The sequence below is a fragment of the Diceros bicornis genome, chromosome 3, assembly GCF_020826845.1.
Source record: "Diceros bicornis minor isolate mBicDic1 chromosome 3, mDicBic1.mat.cur, whole genome shotgun sequence".
Lineage (NCBI taxonomy): Eukaryota > Metazoa > Chordata > Mammalia > Perissodactyla > Rhinocerotidae > Diceros > Diceros bicornis.
This window is the reverse complement of record NC_080742.1, coordinates 9,065,410-9,080,545: the sequence shown is the minus strand read 5'-3', so window position 1 is coordinate 9,080,545 and position 15,136 is coordinate 9,065,410. Positions and strand designations below refer to the sequence as shown.

At 36.6% G+C, this 15,136-nt stretch overlaps 1 pseudogene; it reads right to left on the bottom strand.

Moving 5' to 3' along the window:
• Positions 1 to 753: 753 nt before the first annotated feature.
• Positions 754 to 15,136, bottom strand: part of LOC131422767 (T-cell receptor gamma chain C region C10.5-like) — a 41,127-nt pseudogene continuing 26,744 nt past the window's right edge.

The following is a 15,136-nucleotide window of genomic DNA, read 5'->3' as shown; positions in this document are numbered from 1 at the left end:
GGGTTATTATGAGGACCAGGAAACATGATGCTTGCGAAACACTAGTGTAGAGCTGAGCACACACAGTGCAAGTCATGCTAGATGTTATACTGACACCATCAAAATGTCCCGAATCAAATGAGTCTGCTGAAACTGTTGACCTTTCAAAGAGAGGTAACCTTGGTGCCTTCACTTGACTGTGGCTCCACTTGGAGCCAATGCCCCCAAAGAAAGTACCATAATCACTATCTCAGGGAAAGAATTAGAACTGTGGTATTGACCATTATTACAACCAGCACTGGATTTGATAGCTCAGGTGTCATGCTGCTTCTTACCTAGGACTTTCAGTTAGATATCATCGAATTAAAGTACACAAAGACAAATGTAGACTTTTGATGTCTTTTATTGTGCCGATTATAAAAAACAAAGTACCGAATTAAAGTAGCAAAGGTGGTGGCTTCAGGGTGTGCAAACTGGAAGGCTTCAAGGCAGTCGTCTGGTTAAATGGCCCAAAGGGACATGACTGGAAGCTGCTGTCTGTACTCAGAGGGCGTGATTATTTGGGTTGCTGGAGCAGCTGATGGAGATCATGGAGAGAGTGGTGCTAAAGGACTACCCCTTGGCCCTGCCCCTGAGTAATGGCAGAATTCATTGTTGTAAAATTTTCTGTTTGCCAGGTGGTTTAAAAAAAACATTATGCGATAATGACATAATAGGAAAGTACACATGTGAGCTGAAATAACCCAAAGCCAGACAGGAAGACCAACTAGATCCTCAGGAGACATTTTTAGGGACAATAAACCATGAAGACAAGTTGAATTCTTTGTGCCACCATCTGTTAGAACTCTTTCCATTGCCACACCCAACTGTTCTCCTTAACAGGCAGAATGCGATGGCAAAGTAGACACACTCTTGAGGAGGAGGAGGAGGTAGGTGTAATAGGAAGAGCGTTGCTGAGCTGCAGCTGCAGGGTGTCTCAGGGAAGTCATTGGATTAGTTTCATCTGTTCTTTTGAAAATATGGGACATATTAATCACAGATATCTATTTCTGATGACCTACATTGCAGTGACACCCCGCACCACTAAAACCCAAAAGTAAACATCTACCCCCCGCAACTACCAGAGACAACAGCAAAAAGACAACTCAAAATCAAGTTTACAGGTCCTGTCAATCAACAACTTCTGCTAAATTCACTTATAATATTCCAAAATATGAAAAGTAAGCTTGCGTTTTTAGTGAATGAGTACAATGGGAAAAACGTATTTGTGATAAATACCTTTTTGCATTTCTTCACCCCCATGATGTCCCTAAGTGATAATAATAGCTAATATTCATTAATCACCAACCAAAGGCCAAACATTTGTTATGAGAGCTTTGTATACAAAGCTTTAATCTTATTTAAGTTTTACAGTAACCTATGAGATTTTATTTTATGAGAGTAATATTTTCACTCCCATTTTTCAAATAAACTGAAGGCAGAGAGAGAAGTAATTTGCCTGACGTCATGCATTTAGTAAGTACTAGAAACCAGATTTCAATCCCAGCACCATGACTTTAAAGAACACATTATTAGCTATTTTGCAATTCTGCATCTCCAAGTGCAATAAATACCCCAGACGTCAAAAGGCTAAGCATAAATATACAGTTGAATTCGGATTGAGAAACATCTGAGGCATTACCTGTTGTGGATGCAATGAGGTTCCTACCAAGGGTGAAATCCTTGGAAATTTGCTGGTGTTCACAGTGGGGTGGGTGGGTGGTTTTAGTGAAGAGGGCATTATATAAGATGGAAGAGAGTAGTTAATCCAAATTCTCTGAAACTTTAGGAGGTCGTGGCTCACTCACCTGTCCTTCCTAAATGTCCCTCATTGTGACTAGGATATTATAAGATATTTCCACTTAATATCATTTGAAGTTTTGCTAGAAATATATGATGTCAAGAAATAATTAACAACAATGATGGTGAGCCAGACTGACTATTCAATGAACCACAAGGCTGAGTCTCTTCCTGTGGAAATTTCCTTTTTACGCATTTTCTCTTCAAGAGACAGAACTCCAGAATCATTAGCACTCAGTGTGGAAATGGATCTCAAAGGTGATGTGCTCATAACGCCTTGCCCTTGCTCAAGTAAGGTGTTAGCTGTGGTCCAGAGCCCCCTTGATATCGGAAATGGAGGAAAGATCAGAAGGGCTAGAGCCAATGCTTCCAGTCACGTTCTTTATACCTATGTAGGGAGGAAGGGCCGGAAACATACTGATTCTGTGACAGCCAAATAGGAAACCCTATGCTAGACATTCCATACAGGGGACTTTATCTCTTCAATAACTGAGTTAGGTGTAATTATTCCTGGTTGGCCAATGAGGAAAGTGTTGCTCAGAAAATGTAGGTAATTTACTCCCATTAGTGAATTAATCATTAAATGAACTGGGGTTCAATCCAGTCTGTGATACTGTGAAGCCCATGCACTTACCCACCCCCCACCATGTGTCCATCGTGTCTCAGGGCCTTGGCCTTGGGGTTTCTGGCTCTAGGACCATATCATAGAGGAAGAAGGGAGCATAGAGTAAGGGTATGAACTCCTGATTCAGATGGCCTGGTTGAAAGCCCACATCTAGCTGCATGGCATGGTCCTAGGGACTTAATTAATTTTAACTCATTGTCCTCAACTATAAAAAGGGGACAAAATATTGTACCACCTCCTAGGTATATTATGAGACTTAAACAAGAAAATACATGCAGAACCCAGCTCAGTGACTTCTGTATGGGAAGCTCTCAGTATGTGTCAGTTCATATTATTAGCTACTATTAAGAAACAAAGACTTAAAGAAAACTCTAGAAACACCATGATATCATGTATTGCTCAGTCATTAGAAACAAAAGCTGCACAAATGAGTGAAGTCCATTGTTGAAATAATTCAGAGCCTACACTGCACCTCCTAATTTGCAGTCATCTCATCCCCAAACCAGCATTTATGGGGTTAAGGTGACTCCTAGGAAGTGATGGCTTGATTTAAAACATCACTCAATCTTCTCTTCAACATCCAACCATTCTAGTTTTTCTACCTTAAGCAGGAAAGTTCAAAAGTGAAGTTCATCTGGAAGAAAAAAATGCTATAGTGTGACACAAAGGCAAACATATGCAAAAACTTACCGCTTCACCTTTCAGACAAACTTTTGTAGAATTAATAGCAGTGACCTCTAGAAGAAATGAGAGCAAGTATTAGTCAATTGTTCATGCCTGTTACTTGACAGTTGATATATATGTATATGTGTGATATATACATATATTCACACACACATATACATATATAAAATTTATCAACAGAGACAGGAGAGATACTCATTGAAAATATGAGCCACGGGGACTGCCTGGTGGCGTAGTGGTTGAGTTCACATGCTCTGCTTCACTGACCCAGAGTTTGCAGATTCTGACCTTGGACGTGGACATACGCATCACTAATCAAGCCATGCTGTGGCAGGCATCCCACACATAAAGTAGAGAAAGATGGGCACGGATGTTAGCCCAGGGCCAATCTTCCTCAGCAAAAGTAAAATATATATATATATATATGAGCCCCACCATTCCAGGAATATTGGTCTTATCTGCTATGAACCAGGGAGTTCAAAAGGTAATTTGATCAGGAGAGAAAAAATTGCTATAGTATGACATGAAGGCAAACATGTAGAAAACTTAGCACTTTCCTCTTCTGGGGAAGATGTTGTAGAATCAGCAGTAGTGACAACTAGAAGAAATGAGAGCAAGTATTAGTCAATTTTCCATGCTCATTATTTAACAGTATCTTTATATATAGAGAGAGATATATATATCACTATATATATATAAAATCAGCTGACAGACAAGAGAGACAGTCGTTAAAATTGTGAATATTATGAGCCCCACGATTCCAGGAATAATTGGTCTTTTCTACGTTAAGCCTGAGAAGTTCAAAAGTTAAATTGATCAGTAGTGAAAAAAAGCCTATAGCATGACATAGAGGCAAACATATGCAATAACTTACTGCTTTTGTCTTTTGGATAAGCCTTTGTAGAATCAATAGTAGTGACAATTGAGGTGACAACTAGAAGAAATGAGAGCAAGTGTTAGTCAATCATTCCTGTCCATTATTTGACAGTGTGCTTATGTGTTTATCTGAGTATGTGTGTATGCACACACATACACACACAACCTGCAGACAAAGAGACCATCCTTAAAAATATGACCCCTATGATTCCAAGAATAGTTCATCTGATTCTATGTAATTCAGTAGATCTAATCCATGGATTGCATTTCTGCATATGAAGATGTTGACCTTAATGAAGGATACATTTTTTTCTTCTTTATCACAACTAGAGGGTAATATCCAAGACTATCCTGTTTTCCTTCTGTATTCATAGCTCCTAGAACAGTGCCGGCCACAAAAGAGGTGTTGGAGAAATACTTGTCGTATGGAATAATAAACCGAAAATGTGGCTACTCTACAGCATTCAGCACACACTGTTGACATGCAGAGTTGCTGCCAAAATCAATTCATTAAATCTTAGAATCCGCAACAGAATCTCACCTTTGAAAGAATCTGGTTTAGGCACATTTCCCATCTAAGCAAAGGAAAGCAAGCAAACCTTTCCAAAGCATGCATATCCCAATATCCCCAACTCATGCACATGAATTTCTGGAGTTTGGTGTTTGTGGACATGACAACAATATGAATAAAAGCTAATAACTATTGAGCGATTATTACTGTGCCAGGCACTACGTTAAATGTTTCACATGCATTATCCTGTTTAATGCTCCTGTCACACTGATGTGAGTTGTAGTTTGGAGGACTCCTTGCTGCAAACGAGGAAATAAGTTTGGGAGAATAAGTAACTTGCTGAGAGTCATACCAGTGATGGCAGAACCAGCATTCAAAGCATCGTTGTGGGGAATTAAATGAGATAGAGCATGTGGAATGTACTTTGAAAAATAATCCATAGAGGGTTGGCCCAGTGATGTAGTGGTTAAGTCCACAAACTCCACTTCAGGGGCCCGGGGTTTGCAGGTTCTGATCCCAAGCGTGGACCTATATACTGCTTGTCAAGCCATGCTGTGGTGGTATCCCACATATAAAGTAGAAAAAGATGGACATGGATGTTAGCCCAGGGCCAATCTCCCTCAGCAAAAAAAGAGGAGAATTGGCAATGGATCTTAGCTCAGGACCAATCTTCCTCACAAAAAATATAAGTAAATAAAAATAAAAAATAAAACAAAAATAAAAATAATCCATAGAAATATAAAATAATCTATAGAGAAACAACATAATTCCACCATTGTGGAAACTAAAAATATCTTCTCTTCCAGATATGGTGAATATTCATAGCTAATGACCTTTTCATTACAGGAGCTTGGCATTTCAGTGTAATTCTTTCCAAAGACAGAAAGATAGGCCAAATCACATTTATAGTTCTACAAATATATAAGACACGAGGTGAGACTTATGTACAACATGTCGATGCAAATAATCCAAAACCAATCTGTAAATAAAAATTGTGGTGAGTTTATTATGAGCCAGATTTGAGGACCATGTAGCCCAGGAGAGTCCTTTCACAAAGGAATCAAGCACTCCAAAGTGGGGGTGTACAGACTATATATAGTCAAAGAGCATGTATCACGTATGACTGGAATGTTCCTTTTACAATAGTCATGAGATTGCCCTGTCAGCACAGTGATTGATGGAAGTAGCAGGTAGCAGATCTGTTGTCTTGAGCTGGGTGGGCACAGGGTGAGCACAGCAATCAATTCCTAGCCTAGGGAGAGATGCTTATCCTTAAGGAAATGCCAAGGTGGGGGAAGTTACATCTTTATCTTAAGGGCATTTGTTCTTGTCTTTGGGACACAGTAAATGATTAAAACAAATATATAATGCATACTCAACAACCACAGGCCCTTTTGGGAAAACAAGGTCAGCCCAAATTAGTTTTACACCAAATGGCTTCCTCATATACTCCAATATGTGCTATTGCTTGCCGTTTATTTATCAAATGTAAAAAAAAAAAAAAGGCAGCAAACACACAGAGGTAAAAATTTTCTTAAAGATAACTGACTGACGGATGGAGAAAAACAGAGCTAAATGATTATTTTGGTTAATCTTTTTCTACTAGATGTGTTCTTGTCCATATGGATACGGTTCTGGTATGCAATTTTACACACTCAATGAGCTTTTTTTTTGGTGGCTATAAAAATGGGTTTGAACTATAGGATTTGGAATAAAATCCAAGAATGACAATGTTAGCATAATCATGTTTAGATGTTAAAATATCTCCAAAACTGACTTTAATGTGTCTTAAAAGTCTCTTTCTTTTCCTTGACAGTGACTTATTCATTAAAAGATAAATAAACTCCTTTATTACCATGCATTGATGGAGGTAAAAACAATGAAGTATCAATTTTTCTTAATAAAATCTGTTTGTGTATCCCAAGTTCTGTTTCTCAATCAAGGTTGGATAAAAACTTGGACCAATTAGTTTTAGCTCTCTTCATAATCGCTTCACTGAATTGTGCTTCCAAGTTATAGTCTTAGCTTTTATCAAAAACAGAAAACTTCCAAGAGACAGCATTAGAAGTTTGCTAGAGTGACATTGACAGAAATACCCTCATTAGCTTTCTTACCCTGAGAAGTCCATGTGAGACGTTTGTTTCAGAAATTGAGTGCCAAGTAAACACATTACGAACTGCATCTTCTCTATCATAATCATCACCATGGAACTTACTGTACTTATTTTTGCCTAATCACTGGAAAAATCAAAACCTAACAGGACACTTCAGCCCAGTGGTTATATTAAACTTGTGTTTGCATATATTGCTTCCCCTCTGTTCTTAGCCATAGAAATAATAAATTAGGGCTGTTGATTTAATCTTATGTCAGTGAGATTTAGGAAATGATATTAAAAATACAGTAAATATGTAAATAAACAGATCCATGAAATGTTTTCAAAAGCAAGTGTTTTCATTGACATTATTTCATTTGTTCTACATCATAGCTTCAGGAAAAAGCCAAGGAAAGTGTTGGAACCTGATTTGATGGTTGAAGAAACCAAGGATCTGAGAAGATAAAGACTGACTTTGGAAGTTTGTCTTGGTACACAGCAAAGGTCTTCACATGTTTTGTTATGTGCTTGTTCCCCACTGCTTATACAAGGGCTTATTAACTACAGGGAAAAGTACAAACTGTTTCCTTCTTATGGGTGCTCTGGGGCCTTTGGTCTGTTGAGTTCACACTCAAGAATTTAAGTCTTGAGTCTAGCGAGTAACAGAGCCACTGCTGGGACTCATGCCTGAATCACGAATGAGCCTGAGTGATTAGGAAAAGACTATATTCTCTTTACTGTACTGTGTCCTCCTTGGGACAGTAATTCATCCCAGTGTACTCATCCACACATCTCTTCCAGGCTAGGCATAGGCTAGTTCTGCAACAAATGTTTGTTGAGCTGCATTTACCAGTGGTGAAAAATGCGTTCATTATTTAGAATGGAAGGATGTATGTACACGTTATCCTGATCCAAACTCTAATTATGAAATTTTACCTTATGGTGGTATATAAAATGCAAATCTGGAAAATTTAAAACCATAATAAAACTGCAATGGTCAAATTATTCTATTTTTTGTTCAGCCACAATTTGGCTCCATCAAATGAACACTATTTTGTCACTTAATAACATTGTTTTGGGTTTATACCCTGAGTAGAGCAAGAATAAATGAGAGTGACTTCGTTTGCTAAGTAGAAGATTCCAGAAAGAAGTATAATTGCTCTTATTTGCTGATAAACTAAGATCATCAAAAGAGGAATCTCTTTTTCAGCATTTCCTGTGTGCTCAATTGTTAGGTGCTTTCACGTGTGTTGTTTCATTTAATCCATTAACAACAGCAAAAAAATCACTGTGACCTTAATATTTTGGTTGATGAAATTGAGGCTGAGAAAAGTTAAGGAAATTTTTCTTTTTCTTTTTTATGTTCCAAAACCTATACTATTTTTATTCTATGGGGTAAAAAAAGGACATTTATGCTACAAGTAAATGGAACAACATTTAAGAAAGATTTATATTTCTTTGTTTTTCATTAATACTTGACAGAAAATGTGGAATATTCCCTTTGGGAAAAATGTTCTGGGAGATTATATTTATATATACATACTTTCATTCACTGAAGGAAAAAGAATCTCTTGGTCAACCCCTCTTTTATTATTCTCGTGTTGGATGATACATCTGTGTTCTTTATCCATTGACCTTCAGTCACGGTCAGCCAGCTGAATTTCATGTACGTGCTATTAGTCTTCATGGTATTGCCCTGCTGGGATTCCAGAATTCTATTGCCATTCTTTTCTTTCCAATATACCTTAATAACATCAGGGAAGAATTTCTCAAGAAGACAAAGAAATGTTCCAGCCTTATGAAGGTTTACTTCAGCAACTGAATGAAGAAAAATGTTGGGCTTGGGGGAAATGTCTGCAGGAAGGCTTCTATCTGTGGGAGAAAATGGAACAGAAATTAAAAAGAATCATTAGAGAAGCACAAGCGTTGTATGGTTTGGAACAACCTAGCACATATATGAATGTGAATTTTGTAACTTTTGCTGTCTTTGGCCAAAGAACACTTTCTCCTGTTCTGAAGCTCTGTGAAACCTCACTCTTCATTTAACTATTTCTGGAATGCACCATATTTGTTTTACTTGCCATATAAATAAATATCAGGAGGAAATTTTTCATTTTTTTTTAAAACAATGCACAGTCACGTATTAACGGGAATCCATTTCCACTTGTACTTGACAGTGAAGTTGACCTTTTAGCTCTAATGTGGATCCCATGCCCAGTTCTGAGATAATGGAGTTCTCCTACTTGATGTTTAATTTTATATAACATCTCAATTTCACATCTCAACCACCCCAGATTTTTAAGTAGGCCAATATTAAAGCTGCACCTCCAAATTATTTACAATGCCTTGAATTTAGAAGCCAAGTACAATATTTCCAAAACTCCCATTAAAAATTTTATTATTTTCAGAAATGCTATTATATTAATCTTATCAAGTAATACACTTCTCAGAATTTTGTTTCACTTTAGAATATGTTCACCCAAACAACATCTTATTTTGGAATTTATTGATGTTTAAGCATGATGAAGAATACACCACTTTTTGACTCTCAATATCTCCTCCAAAATTTGTATCTATCTTATGAGGCTGCTGAACTGTTTTATAGCTGCATTATTTTCTTTGTTTTCACTTGTTGAATAAAGTATATATATAATTTGTGTAATGTTAAATGTCACAGTTCCAGAGTCTTTTTCAGATATAATGTCAAAATATGTAACAAAACATCATAGATTACAAAGGCATGTCACTTGAATTCTGGAATGTTAGCTGATTACACATTTATTGTTAATCTAATAATTGGAATTATAAACACGAAATCTCTTTCCAATTTGATTTCTAATTGACATACAAATGCTTTACTAATGTTCTCTTTGGGCTAGTTCGGAGTTACGTAACTCAACGGGCAATTTCCTAAGAAAAGAAGAATTAGATTTCTGATTTGAGAAGAAAAAAAAATTCCTGAGAACTTCCGCCTACATAGCAAAGCTCCTGGTTTTTACAGTAAATTAGTAAGCAAACAGGGTTGAGATTTTTTTTCATACAATTAGGTAATAAAGTGCTTATTTTAATTTTATACATCATGCGTTTAGTGTAAATGGTATTTTATTGATTATGACAGTAAGACACTATATTTCTCCAACTTTATACTTTGTTTTTAATTTAAAAACATGTTTTATAAAGCAAGATTGATGTTTCAATCATACATTCTATTCACATACTTTTAGTCTTTAGTCAATATCTCAAAAAATCTAATTTTCATCTGAGAAAGTTTATGTCTTCATAGGAATACTTCTGATTCATTATAGTAAAGAAATTGAAAATCAAATGATGAATTGATTATTTTATGTATGATAACACACTATTCTTACCTCCTATCCCTTTCCCTTACCTAGATCCATTAAGTTTCAGTCTTTTCAGGATAAAATGAATCTCGCATTTCCATAACTTTCTCAATGCAATAGTTAACTGAGCATTAAATAGTGTACTTATGTATATATGGTTAGTGCCTATATTTTTAAAAAATTATATTACATGGTTTTTCTTTAAACATTCTTTTTGAAACTTATTAACAGTATATTTTATTGTCAACATCATTTTCATGACACATAGAATGGAAACCAGGTAAAAAAATAAATAAACCTAATTCATTTATATACATTCATCTGCATAATCAAATAATACATTTGAGCGAAATTGCCTGAGCTGTTTATATTTTATTAAGATGCAACAGTATGAATTCAACATAAATTTACCAAATGTCAACTACATTTTTCATTGAAAGTGTGGTATCTCAAACCTACATATTGATATTGATTTAAGTGTTCTCTAGTTTCTTGTTGTAATTTTTCTTTTACCAAACAAATAATTGCAGTTATTTCATATTTAAATATGTATTTCAAATTTATGACAACTTTACACAATAATTGATTTTGCATCTTGACCATTTTCTGTATGAATTGAAACATTTTTAATGATAAACATGAGCATGAAGCTTAAATATTTTGGCTACAAATTTTACGGCCAATAAATGTTGCTGTTAGAGATGATACCAATTAAAATAAAGGATTAAGATTTAAAACACATAGAACAACAATGAAATAAAAAACAAACATATTTTACTCTCATTTTTCTTGCCAAGTGATGGAAAAGTCTGCTAAAGAGAAACAAATACCTCCAAACTCATTTTTGTATGAGAATGGACAGTAAGATATCTTTCCCTTGAGCAGTTAGAGGTACAGCTGAATCCTCTGGAGAGTTGCTGCTCTGTCAGTGTCATTGGCTGCAAACAACTCTCCATACTGGATACAATCCTCCCTTTAAATTTGAGTTGGGGGAACATGTATCCAGCACCTATTATGTGTTAGACAATGTGCCAAGTACTTTATTCACACTATTTCATTCAATTCTCATACAACCCCTGCTGGATACATACTGTCATCTCATTTTATGGATCAGGAAACTGAGGCCGGAGAATAATCACCCAAGTTCACATAAGCAGAATGGAAGAGGTGGAGCCAGGTCAGCCTGACTCCAAGGACCGGGTCTTAGACAACACCCTCTCACCATTAGAAAGGAAATGTGTCAACTCACAAAATTCAACTGTAATAATGAACTTTATTGATGGGACAAACATTTACATGATAATTACATATGTTATACTTGAGTCTTTTAGATAAGTCCACAAAGCCAAATCTTATTGCAATATTCACACATTATTATCTATGCTGATCTTTGCCAAAAGGATTTTTTTTAAATCCCTCTGAAGATTTCTACATCCAATCCTCATCACATTCCTGTTTTTCCTAAACTTTCTTAACTATTATTCCAGTTTAATTACTTCTTGCCCTCCCTCTATTACCTTGAAAACTTCTATTCTTCTGATACCTACCTGTGATAACATGTTTTCTTCCATCACTGAAGACTTTTGCATAAAACTTCCAGTGATCAACTCATATCAAAAACTTTAGGTTAATTTTGCTTCTCTGAGTTATTCAAGTCCTAGGGAAATTTGGTGGCCTGCGACTCAGAGACAAGGGTTCTGGTCCTGGTGCATTTTGCTCACAAGTTCTGTGCCTGAGAAAGAAAGCAAATTAAAGACTTTGGTGCTTTATTTGTTTGAAAACAATGATTTTCATGGAAATCAATTCAACATCCCTACCAGAGCTGAAGTGTGACCAAAATGAAACAAGATCTGAAACATGATTCGATTTAGAATGCTATGGAAATCACAATTATAATTATTATTATGGTCCTTATTATCATTATTATTATCAATTTGTTTATGATCATTGTGTGCTCCAACATGATATTTTAATTTCATGGGACCAAACCTTGACCTTAGTAATAGGAATTCAGTATTTTGGGGTTGCAATTAGATCCGTGGCAATTAAGCTTGAAGACTTGTTCCTTCATTTGCATTCCCTTTTGTCCTAATATGTCTGGAATTCTAAAAACCATAAATACAGGAAATGTGACTTTCATTCACTCACTTAATAGGCAATCATTGTCTTGTCTTATCTGCTGCATTCTCAGCGTTAGGAAAATCAAAGGGAACATTGGCTAAAGCCTAATAATATGCAGTCAGTATATGGAACTGCTTCACTCGTGTTGTCCAAAACAATGTCTCTTTTCTCTAATGAATAGCACAATCGACTTGCATTCCAAGTTTTCACGAGAAATTTCAGCCTCAAACTGACATCTTTCTAGCTCACACAGAAAGTTCAGCTTGAAACTCCTGGCAGCGGGCCTTCAAGGCCGAATGACTAGAGAGATTGCAGGATGTCTGTCTGCAAATCCTCCTGTTGTCACGTTAGATACTAAATGTTACCTGCCTGACCATATCTGCTGAGGGTCACCATCTGTGGCTGACATTCAAGTTATGATGCCCATAGCCTTGATGCAGTGTTGGGATAAAATGGGTTTGCTGAAAGACCATTTCTTCCATTTTATAAAATGGATGTTAAAGGCAATGTCCACTCTTGTACCTCACTTTCCTCCTAAAGCATTCATGCATTGAAGTCCTTTTCTAATTTTTGGTGGGAAAAACATGTCCTATTTGAAAATTTATTATACATCATTTCATCAGTTAATGAAAACTATGAATTCCTCTTCAATTTTTCTCCTACCTCTGAGCATAAAATTTTACCTGTGCTTCTTTCTAGAAAATCACAGATCATTTTTATTTTGCTTCCCTTAGTGGTTTTGATCTTCTATTGTTATTTCATGGTCTGATGGTACTGGCATGCCTCGGAGATATGGCAGGCTTGGTTTCAGACCACCGCAATAAAGCAAATACCAGAATAAAGCAAGTCACTCAATTTTTTTGGTTTCCTAGTGCATATATAAGTTATGTGTACACTATACTATAGTCTATTAAGTGTGAGATAGTTTTATGTCTAAAAAAGTATGTACATACCTTAATTACAAATTACTTTATTGCTTAAGAATGCTAACTATCTGAGCCATCAGTGAGTCATAATCTTTTTGCTGGTGAAGGGTCTTCCCGTGATGTTGATGGCTGCTGAATGATCAGGGTGGTGGTTGCTCAAGGCTCAGGTGGCTGTGGCTATTTCTTAAAATAAGACAACAATGAAGTTTGCAGCATCGATTGACTCTTCCTTTTACAATCAATTTCTCTGTAGAATTTGATGCTGTTTGATAGCATTTTACCCGCAGCAGAACTTCTTTCAAAATTAAAGTCAATCCTCTCAAACCCTGCAGCTGCTTTATCAACTAAATTTATGTAATATTCTAAATCCTTTGCTGTCATTTCAGCAATACTCATAGCATCTTCACCAAGAAGATTTCCCATCTCAAGAAACCAGTTTCTGTGCTCATCTGTAAGGAGCAATTCCTCATCCATTAACTTTTTGTCACGACATTGCAACAATTCAGTTGCATCTTCAGGCCCCACTTCTAAATCTAGTTTTCTTGCTATTTTCCCCATGTCTGCAGTTACTTCCTCCAATGAAGTGTTGGACCTTTGAAAGTCATCCATGGTGGTTGGAATCAACCTCTTCAAACTCCTCGTAATGTTGATATTTTGACCACTTTCAACAAATCACAAATGCTCTTAATGGCATCTAGAATGGTGAATACTTTCTAAAAGGTTTTCAATTTACTTTGCCCAGATCCATCAGAGGAATCACTATCTATGGCAGCTATAGCCTTATGAAGTGTATTTCTTAAATTATAAGAATTGAAATTCAAAATTACTCCTTGATCCATGGGCTGCAGAATGGATGATGTGTTAGCAGGCATCAAAACAACATGAACCTCATTATGCATCTCCATCAGAGCTCTTGGGTGACCAGGTGCACTGTCACCAAGCAGTAATACTTTGAAAGAAATCTTCTTTTCTGAGCAGTCTCAAAAAGGGGCTTGAAATACTCAGTAAACCATGTTGTAAACAGATGTGCTGTCACCCAGGGTTTGCTATTCCATTTATGGAGCACAGACAGAGTTAATTTAGCATAATTCTTAAGGGCCCTAGGATTTTCAGAATGGTAAATGAGCATTGGCTTCAAAGTAAGGTCATCAGCTGCATTAGCCCCTAACAAGAGAGTCAGCCTGTCCTTTGAAGCTTTGAAGCCAGGCACTGACTTCTCCTCTCCAGCTATGAGAGTCCCAGATGGCATCTTCTTCCAACATAAGGCTGTTTCATATACGTTGAAAATCTGATGTTTACTGTAGCCAACTCCATGAATTCTCTTAGCTAGATCTTCTAGATAACTTGCTGCAGCTTCTACATCAGCATTTGCTGCTTCCCCTTGCTCTTTTATGTTAAGGAGATGACTTCTTTCCTTAAAACTCATGAATCAACCTCTGTTAGCTTCAAACTTTTCCTCTGCAGCTTCCTCACTTCTCTCTTCTTTCATAGAATTGAAGAGAGTTAATGGCTTGATCTGGATTAGGCTTTGGCTTAAGGGAATATTGTGGCTGATTTGATCTTCTATCCAGACCACTAAAACTTTCTCCACATCAGCAATAAGGCTGTTTTGCTTTCTTATCATTTGTGTGTTCACTGGAGTAGCACTTTTTCTTTCCTTCAAGAACTTTCCCTCTGCAGTCACAACTTGGTTAACTGGTACAAGAGGCCTAGCTTTCGGCTATCGCGGCTTTCAAGATGTCTTCCTCCCTAAGCCTGCTCATTTCTAGCCTTTGATTTAAAATGAGAGACGTGCAGCCCTTCCTTTCACTTGAACACTTAGAGGCCATTGTAGGGTATTAATTGGCCTAATTACAATATTGTTGTGTCTCAGGGAGTAGAGAGGCCCAAGGAGAGGAGGAGAGATGGGGAACAGCTGGTGAAGCAGTGAGAAAACAGACATTTCTAGATTAACCTTGCCATTTCATATGGGCCTTGCTCATGGAGCCCTAGAACAATTATAGTAGTAACATCATAAATCACTGATCACAGATCACCATAACAAATATAATAATAGAGAAAAAGATTGAAATATTGGAGAATTTCCAAAATGTGACATAGAGAAATGAAGTGTGCAAATGCTTTGGGGAAAATGGTGCTGAT